General features: G+C 45.6%; 1 protein-coding gene across 3 annotated transcripts in view; it reads left to right on the top strand.

Moving 5' to 3' along the window:
- The window catches only part of LOC109513028 (protein FAM19A1-like), a 40,223-nt gene extending 30,700 nt beyond the window's left edge, over window positions 1–9,523 (top strand). For 2 of the 3 annotated variants that reach the window (XM_019865228.1, XM_019865227.1), the window contains exon 6: window positions 8,813–9,523. The gene's annotated coding sequence lies outside the window, so the exon portion shown is untranslated. Of the gene's footprint in view, window positions 1–4,175; window positions 4,296–8,812 lie in introns of those variants that run through there. The other variant, XM_019865229.1, reaches the window with a different exon arrangement.
- Window positions 9,524–9,770: the final 247 nt, after the last annotated feature.

The following is a 9,770-nucleotide window of genomic DNA, read 5'->3' as shown; positions in this document are numbered from 1 at the left end:
TATATATATATATATATATATATGTATATGTAAAATTGGACCAGCGTGTTGGAAGGGATGCCTCCATTGGATTCTCAAACTGCTAGTATGGAGGTGACACCCACCTCTAACCTTTTGCTGGGAACCAAATTTCCCCCATCCGACAAAATATGGAGGTGAGCCTGGACTTAGCAGGCAATTCTTTCACCAATGCTTGTTCATTTTTGACCAGCAACCTTTTACATACTCCCAAGATCATATTTATCATGAGTCTCTTGACTTTTCAAGCTGCATCTTGGGCAATGGCAGTGAGCAACGTACGGCCCGAGCTCCGGTCCTCCTTCCCTGAGTTTAGCGTTTTCCACCACCCAGTTCAGGGAAGGGAGGAGGGAGGTCGGCTTTTAGACTGTGTTCTGGGTCCGTTGTTGACTATTCAATTGCTTTCCGTATTTTGGCCACTGAGAGCGGTTTTGATGACCGCGCCTTGTATAGTATCTTCAGCCGAGGTAGTTCCAATAAGAAAGATGACTTGGCAGCACTGGATGACTCTACTAACTTGGAGGAACTTATTGCACTAGCCATTCGCTTAGACAATCGCTTGAGGGAGAGATGCCAGGAGCGCGGTTGGGAACAGCCCTGCGCTGCAGCCGATACCCTCTATCTCGACTGACGGCCAGCTGTGGAACCTTTTAAACCCCGCAATGAACCCATGCAGCTAGGCGGAGGGCATCTTACCCCTGAGGAGAGGAGACAACACCGTCAAATCGGTTCGTGCTTCTACTGCGGTCTTCAGGGTCATCAGGTGTCTGCCTGTCCGACAAGACCTTCACGATCACTCCCAAAGTCTACTCAGCTGGGTTATTGGGAATTGAACACAGATGGACTTATTTCAGGTAGTAAAGAAAACAATGAGATCAACTCGAGTGTTCCGCCTCCCTGTCAAGTTCCTAGCCCTGCTTCTAGCGTACATAGAATGGAATTATCAGGAAAAGTGTCATTTGTTGATCACAAACTAAAGATTATGGCTCTTGTGGACTCGGGTGCCGACGAGTGTTTTATTGATCCGTGTGTGGTTGAAGCTCTTTGCTGTCCTACAGAGGAACTTACCAAAGTCAATAGAGTGACTGGTCTTAACGGGCGTCTCTTGGCGGAGGTCAAATATACTACCTGTTCTCTTCATTTTAAACTCTCGGAAATCACAGATTTTTTTTTGTCTTGCCCTCCCGCGAGGCTCAGATTGTTTTAGGGCTCCCTTGGTTGAAGGCTCATAATCCAGACATGAATTGGAGTTTACTCGCAATTGAAAATTGGAGATTGTTTTGCCATGCCCATTGTTTACAGTCTGCCAAACTGGAAAATAAAAGCCATCAATTCCCTATTAAAAATGATTTGCTGTGATAAGATCTCGAAAAAAGATCACTTAAAAAGGTATTCAGTAAAGATCTGGCACACTCGCTACCACCTCACAGGCCTTATGACTGTGCCATCACACTTGCCTAATTCAACCCTTCCTAGTTCTCGCCTGCACCAGGCATCACAGCCAGAACAACAAGCACTAAAGAAGTATATTTCCAGTACCCTAAGTGTGGGACTTATCCGCCCATCAAAGTCACCTATGGGAGCAGGCTTCTTCTTTATTGAGACGAAAGATAAGACATCGAGACCTTGTGTGGATTACACAGGACTTAATGAAATCACAATAAAAAGCAAATATCCCCGACCTCTGTTCGGCTTTTGCGCCTTTACAAGCTGCTACTATTTTCTCAAAGTTAGATCTCTGCAGTGCCTATCATTTGGTTCAGATCAGGGAAGGGGATGAATGGAAGACCACCTTCAAAACTCCTCTTGGGCATTTTTAAATATTTAGTAATGCCCTTCGGCTCGACAAATGCCCCTGCAGTTTTCCAGGATCTAATTAATGATGGTTTACGGGATATGCTCAATGTTTTCTGCTTCGTCTATCTTGATGATATTTTAATATTTTCGAAAAACATTTAGAAACACCACCAACATGTCGTAAGATTTTGCAGCTCCTCCTCGAAGACAGATTGGATGTCAAAGCTGAACAGTGTGAATTCCACTCTGAGTCCGTTCAATTCTGAGGGTTTATCATTGAGAAAGGAAAGCTCAGAGCAGGTCCTGGTAAGACTCAGGCTGTTTTAGAGTGGCCACCGCCCACTACTATGAAGAAGTTGAAGAGGTTTCTTGGCTTCGTTAACGTTTATAGACACTTCATTAGAAATTATAGCCAGAGGGCAGCCTCCTTGAAGTTGACCTCTAGTATAGCTGCGTTCAAATGGTCATATGATGCAGATTCTGCCTTTAAAAAAACTAAAAAAATTATTTTCTCACCCACATGTTCTAGTCCATCCTAACCCTGACTTACATTTTGTTGTCGAGGTTGATGTCGACGAGTGGAGGCCATACTTTCTCAGCAATCCCCAGTCGACCAGAGACTTTACCCCTGCGCTTTCTTCTCGAGAAGAATCACACCTGCCGAAGTTACTTACAGTGTGGGAAACCGTGAACTTTTGGCCATAGTTTTCACTACAGGAGTGGCGTCCCTGGCTTGAGGAAGCTAAAGAGCCCTTGACTGTATTTACTGACCATAAGAACCTGGCCTACAGCCATTCTGCCAAATGATTGAGCTCACGTCAGGCACAACGGGCTCTGCTCTTCACTCGCTTCAATTACACTTTTACCTACCGCCAAGGGTCCCCTTCATAAAAAGCCCAATGCACTTTCCCGCCTCTAAGATCCTGCGATGGATGAAAACCAAGACGGAAGCTAACTTTCCTGGTCATTGCATTGTGGGAATGCTTTGCTGGGAGATTGAGCAGAGGATCACGGAGGCTTTAAGGGAAACCCCAGTTCCAGGTGATTGTCCCAAAGGTCTTTTATTTTACCTGTGGCGTTTCGTTCTGAGGTGTAACAGTGGGGCCATGTTTCTAAAGTTGCCTGCCATCCTGGAGTTAACCGCACGCTAGCACTCTTAAATCAATGGTTCTGGTGGCCTGTGCTTGTGGCAAGACTTCACGCCGCCCTCTGGCTGGGTTACTTCGGCCGTTGCCTGTACCGTCTTGTCCTTGGGATCACATACCTTTGGACTTTGTTACCAGCCTACCCGTTTCCCAAGGTAAATTGGTCATTCTTATTGGTCATTCATGGTGGACCGATTTTCTAAACTGGCTCATTTCTTGGCTCTACCCAAGCCTCCATCGTCATTAGAGACTGCTCAGCTGTGCATCCGCCATGTGTTCCGACTCCATGGTATTCCTATGGACATTGTGTCTGATCGGGAGCCTCAATTTGTGTCTCGTGTGGAAAACGTTTTGCAGGGCCATGGGAGCCAGCCTCAGGATATCACCGGCAATCTGATGGTCAAAGTGAGAATGTCAACCAAGACCTGGAGACGGCTCTCTGTTGTGTCTTACTCCATGAACCAGCATCATGTGCCAGTCAGCTTCCATGGGTTGAATACGCCCACAACACACTCATCTCGCCTGCTACAGGTCGGTCCCCGTTGATGGCTGTGTACGGTTACCCCCTCTGTTTCCCTCTCAAGAAGGCCAAGTGGACATTCCATCCATACAACTCCATCTGAAGTGGGCCCATCGTGTCTGGAGGAAGACCAGAGCAGCATTGTCACGCACGGTTGAATGAAATCGACTAATGCCTGGTTGGCGACAACCTCTTGCACCCGACTATTGTCCGGGCTATAAGGTTTGGCTCTACATGTGGCATCTGCATGTGGTGGGCAGCTCACACATGTTTGAAGCGAGATTCATCGGACCGTTTGAGGTTGAGGCGATCGTGAACCTAGTGGTTGTCAAACTCCGCCTCCCACCTACTCTCAAGGTCCATCCAGTCTTCCATGTGTCGCTGCTCAAGCCCATGGAGTCCAGTCCGCTGGCGCCGCCGCCTATCCCTCCACCTCCTCCTCGCATTGTTAATGGAGAACCTCTGTACACGGTCATGGAAATATTGGACTCCAGACGCCGCGGCAGAGATGTGCAGTATTTGGTTGACTGCAAAGGCTATAGTCCGGAAGAGCATCAGTGGGTCCCCCATTACTGAATCTTGAATCCGTCCCTCCTCCGTGCCTTCCATACTGCTCATCCGTCCAAACTAGGTAGTCCGCCAGGGGGTGTCCATTGAGTGGTACTGTCATGTCTGTCTGTTTGTTTTGTTTTCAGCCCCAGCTGTAGGGCAGTGTGTTTGCCTCTAATTGACACACCTGTTCCCTATCATCATCAGTCCTGTCTTTAAGGACTTCCGCAACTCTCTGTCGGATTATTGACTATGCTCGCTGTTGTGCTTCATGTGTTGTTTTCTAGACCTCTTGATGCTTTCCATAGTCTCTCTCATTATTCATAGATTCTAGTTAAGTATATATACCTGTATTTTTTCTTATTGCTCTTGATCTTTGGCTTCGTGTTATTGGCTTCTTGACATTTCGTTTGTTTACTCTCGGTGTTCCCTAGTACCTTGCCTTTTGCAAGCACTTTTGTTTATGCATTGTTTTTCCTGTGTCCTTGTGACCAGCGATTTCTGTTTGTACTTTGTCAGTGCGCTTTTCTGTAAATAAATATTTTTGTTATCGCACTTTGTCTGAGCCTGCACTTTGTCTGAGCCTGCATTTCTGGAATCCAAAAACATTATTCGGTTCGGTCCAGAACTTGACAATATAGATCTATCTATCTATATGTAAAATACTGGTTAAATGTTCTTTAAAGCACTTTGTTACAATTGTTGTGAAAGTGCTATATAAATAAAGATGTCTTGTATTGTGTGTGCGTGTGTGCGTGTGCGTGTGCGTGTGCGTGTGTGTGTGTGTGTCGAAAAACATTTAGAAACACCACCAACATGTCGTAAGATTTTGCAGCTCCTCCTCGAAGACAGATTGGATGTCAAAGCTGAACAGTGTGAATTCCACTCTGAGTCCGTTCAATTCTGAGGGTTTATCATTGAGAAAGGAAAGCTCAGAGCAGGTCCTGGTAAGACTCAGGCTGTTTTAGAGTGGCCACCGCCCACTACTATGAAGAAGTTGAAGAGGTTTCTTGGCTTCGTTAACGTTTATAGACACTTCATTAGAAATTATAGCCAGAGGGCAGCCTCCTTGAAGTTGACCTCTAGTATAGCTGCGTTCAAATGGTCATATGATGCAGATTCTGCCTTTAAAAAAACTAAAAAAATTATTTTCTCACCCACATGTTCTAGTCCATCCTAACCCTGACTTACATTTTGTTGTCGAGGTTGATGTCGACGAGTGGAGGCCATACTTTCTCAGCAATCCCCAGTCGACCAGAGACTTTACCCCTGCGCTTTCTTCTCGAGAAGAATCACACCTGCCGAAGTTACTTACAGTGTGGGAAACCGTGAACTTTTGGCCATAGTTTTCACTACAGGAGTGGCGTCCCTGGCTTGAGGAAGCTAAAGAGCCCTTGACTGTATTTACTGACCATAAGAACCTGGCCTACAGCCATTCTGCCAAATGATTGAGCTCACGTCAGGCACAACGGGCTCTGCTCTTCACTCGCTTCAATTACACTTTTACCTACCGCCAAGGGTCCCCTTCATAAAAAGCCCAATGCACTTTCCCGCCTCTAAGATCCTGCGATGGATGAAAACCAAGACGGAAGCTAACTTTCCTGGTCATTGCATTGTGGGAATGCTTTGCTGGGAGATTGAGCAGAGGATCACGGAGGCTTTAAGGGAAACCCCAGTTCCAGGTGATTGTCCCAAAGGTCTTTTATTTTACCTGTGGCGTTTCGTTCTGAGGTGTAACAGTGGGGCCATGTTTCTAAAGTTGCCTGTCATCCTGGAGTTAACCGCACGCTAGCACTCTTAAATCAATGGTTCTGGTGGCCTGTGCTTGTGGCAAGACTTCACGCCGCCCTCTGGCTGGGTTACTTCGGCCGTTGCCTGTACCGTCTTGTCCTTGGGATCACATACCTTTGGACTTTGTTACCAGCCTACCCGTTTCCCAAGGTAAATTGGTCATTCTTATTGGTCATTCATGGTGGACCGATTTTCTAAACTGGCTCATTTCTTGGCTCTATCCAAGCCTCCATCGTCATTAGAGACTGCTCAGCTGTGCATCCGCCATGTGTTCCGACTCCATGGTATTCCTATGGACATTGTGTCTGATCGGGAGCCTCAATTTGTGTCTCGTGTGGAAAACGTTTTGCAGGGCCATGGGAGCCAGCCTCAGGATATCACCGGCAATCTGATGGTCAAAGTGAGAATGTCAACCAAGACCTGGAGACGGCTCTCTGTTGTGTCTTACTCCATGAACCAGCATCATGTGCCAGTCAGCTTCCATGGGTTGAATACGCCCACAACACACTCATCTCGCCTGCTACAGGTCGGTCCCCGTTGATGGCTGTGTACGGTTACCCCCTCTGTTTCCCTCTCAAGAAGGCCAAGTGGACATTCCATCCATACAACTCCATCTGAAGTGGGCCCATCGTGTCTGGAGGAAGCCCAGAGCAGCATTGTCACGCACGGTTGAATGAAATCGACTAATGCCTGGTTGGCGACAACCTCTTGCACCCGACTATTGCCCGGGCTATAAGGTTTGGCTCTACATGTGGCATCTGCATGTGGTGGGCAGCTCACACATGTTTGAAGCGAGATTCATCGGACCGTTTGAGGTTGAGGCGATCGTGAACCTAGTGGTTGTCAAACTCCGCCTCCCACCTACTCTCAAGGTCCATCCAGTCTTCCATGTGTCGCTGCTCAAGCCCATGGAGTCCAGTCCGCTGGCGCCGCCGCCTATCCCTCCACCTCCTCCTCGCATTGTTAATGGAGAACCTCTGTACACGGTCATGGAAATATTGGACTCCAGACGCCGCGGCAGAGATGTGCAGTATTTGGTTGACTGCAAAGGCTATAGTCCGGAAGAGCATCAGTGGGTCCCCCATTACTGAATCTTGAATCCGTCCCTCCTCCGTGCCTTCCATACTGCTCATCCGTCCAAACTAGGTAGTCCGCCAGGGGGTGTCCATTGAGTGGTACTGTCATGTCTGTCTGTTTGTTTTGTTTTCAGCCCCAGCTGTAGGGCAGTGTGTTTGCCTCTAATTGACACACCTGTTCCCTATCATCATCAGTCCTGTCTTTAAGGACTTCCGCAACTCTCTGTCGGATTATTGACTATGCTCGCTGTTGTGCTTCATGTGTTGTTTTCTAGACCTCTTGATGCTTTCCATAGTCTCTCTCATTATTCATAGATTCTAGTTAAGTATATATACCTGTATTTTTTCTTATTGCTCTTGATCTTTGGCTTCGTGTTATTGGCTTCTTGACATTTCGTTTGTTTACTCTCGGTGTTCCCTAGTACCTTGCCTTTTGCAAGCACTTTTGTTTATGCATTGTTTTTCCTGTGTCCTTGTGACCAGCGATTTCTGTTTGTACTTTGTCAGTGCGCTTTTCTGTAAATAAATATTTTTGTTATTGCACTTTGTCTGAGCCTGCACTTTGTCTGAGCCTGCATTTCTGGAATCCAAAAACATTATTCGGTTCGGTCCAGAACTTGACAATATAGATCTATCTATCTATATGTAAAATACTGGTTAAATGTTCTTTAAAGCACTTTGTTACAATTGTTGTGAAAGTGCTATATAAATAAAGATGTCTTGTATTGTGTGTGCGTGTGTGCGGGTTGTGTGTGCGTGCTGTTGTGTGTGTGTGTGTGTGTGTGTGTGTGTGTGTGTGTGTGTGTGTGTGTGTGTGTGTGTGTGTGTGTGTGAAAATAATATGGTTATCAGTATTGCTTTTGTTGTGCATCCCTATTTAAAAATATAAATACATTCAGATATATTTAGAAATAAATTTGGGGTACTGTAATGTATCTGTTTCCTAATGTTTTTGAGAGGTCATTATAATGATTACTGTCTTCACATAAATGAATACAATTATTATGAATAATAATAATATAATACTACAAAGAATATAAAAAACATATAATTTGTTCGCAAATGTGCCATTTCAGAAGTGTGTGTCAAACCGGTTGTCCTTTGCGTTAATCAGAGGCCAAGAAGTTCTGAGCTTCAAACACATTGCTGAGCCATGGCATAGAGGTATGGCCCTTGGGGAAATGCATATCCAACTAATATTGATCCATTATTTATTGTTTGAAACAGAGTAATGAGAGCTGTGAATAACGTAACTTATACAGACAAATCAGAACTTTGTTCAAAATATCTATCCATCCATTTTCTGATCCTCTTGTCCTCTCAAGGGCCGCAGGGCGTGCTGGCGCCTATCCCGGTTGACTTTGGGCAGTAGATGGGGTACACTCTGAACTGGTTGCCAGGCAATTGCAAGGCACACCGAGACTGACAACCAACGGCGCTCACACTCACACCAAGGGACAATTGAAAGTGTTTTGTTCAAAATAGAACTTCAAAAATTAAAGACTTGGTTAAATTTAAAACGCCAAGTGAACGTTCTCCGCATTGTGCTAACTACAACAATATGAAGTCCCAGTAGGTAAAGGTTTGAGTTCAAAGGTCAACGAGCAAAGCGCTGAAATTCACACATGTAATAATTTGACACAGATGTCCTTCAACTTTTGCTGGGGTTTTTTTGTTTGTTTGTTTGTCTTTTGTTTTTTTACATGGATGCTGGAGCTTGAAAAAAGGGCACAGATCTTGATCATGATGGAACTTCTCTTGCATCATTAATATGCCGTACAACTCTTCCTTTGGTCAAGATTCGTGGAGAACGGTGACCAGTAGAGGGCAGCAGAGCAGGGCTTTGCTTGGCAGCGACTGCCAGAATGACACTATGTTTGAATCTTTCCAATACGTGTTTTTCTTCCTCCTTTCAGCACTGCCGAAGGACCAAGCACCAACCATCCAACAAACTTTCTGAGGCCGTCTCAGACTCAAGTGTAAAAAGTTGTCGTGTAAATCATCATGCACAACCCGCTCAAGGCTCCTGACTATACAGATGCTCTGGGCTGCCTGCGGGACGTCATTGTGATCGCCATAACCTTGTTATAAATGTAATTTCATCACTTTTTCAAAATTTGAAGATGGGACGTCAAGTGAGGGGATGGTCTGGTATTTGACGTCAGAAGCCAGTCGACAGCCGTCTGCCCGGGGCAGGAAAGTTGACGCTAATGGGGTCGACAGCCCTCAGGCTTCTTCTTTTCCCAAAGACAAATTTGTACATGAACTGTTTGTCTTGACTCGTGTTTTATCTCTGTTGGCGTGGAGCCCTGAATGCAGCCCGAATGCGATAATTAAGCAGACATTTGGAGACTTACTCCAAATTCAACTTGTGTGTCTTGATGCTCTCTACTTTTCAACCTTTGTTTGTTTGCGCGCTGCTCTTTCGCAGCTTAACCAGAGCAACTTGGAAATGTGACACCCATGAATTTGACTTGCCAAATACGCCATACCATTCGCTTCTTTTCAATACTTGAAATGCCTTAATGGTTTCAAAGCATTCCAATGATGATGTTGTACAGTATATGTGAGGCCACATGTTAATACGTGATGAAGTATCATTAAAGTCCTTGTTCCTGTAGAACGAATGTCAGTGTGTCGTTGCATGGGATTGGCCTCGCAGACTTCTCCTAAATCCAGCAGATTACCGGGACTGATGCTTGACAGAAATCGTTTGACATTTGGCCGTGATAGACCTTTTTGTTCCCTCTCACTTTCTTGCCAGAAAATGCTGCCGATGAGCGGCTTGATATGGCTGATGCTTAGCTCAGCTTAGCACAAAGGGGAAAGACGAGCCAGGCTCGTGGACAAGCAGAGGAGAATCTTCGCCTAAAA

The sequence above is a fragment of the Hippocampus comes genome, unplaced genomic scaffold (assembly GCF_001891065.2).
Source record: "Hippocampus comes isolate QL1 unplaced genomic scaffold, H_comes_QL1_v1.1 scaffold124, whole genome shotgun sequence".
Taxonomy (NCBI): Eukaryota; Metazoa; Chordata; class Actinopteri; order Syngnathiformes; family Syngnathidae; genus Hippocampus; species Hippocampus comes.
Note: the sequence above shows the minus strand (reverse complement) of the source record. Positions and strands in the feature narration are given on the sequence as shown.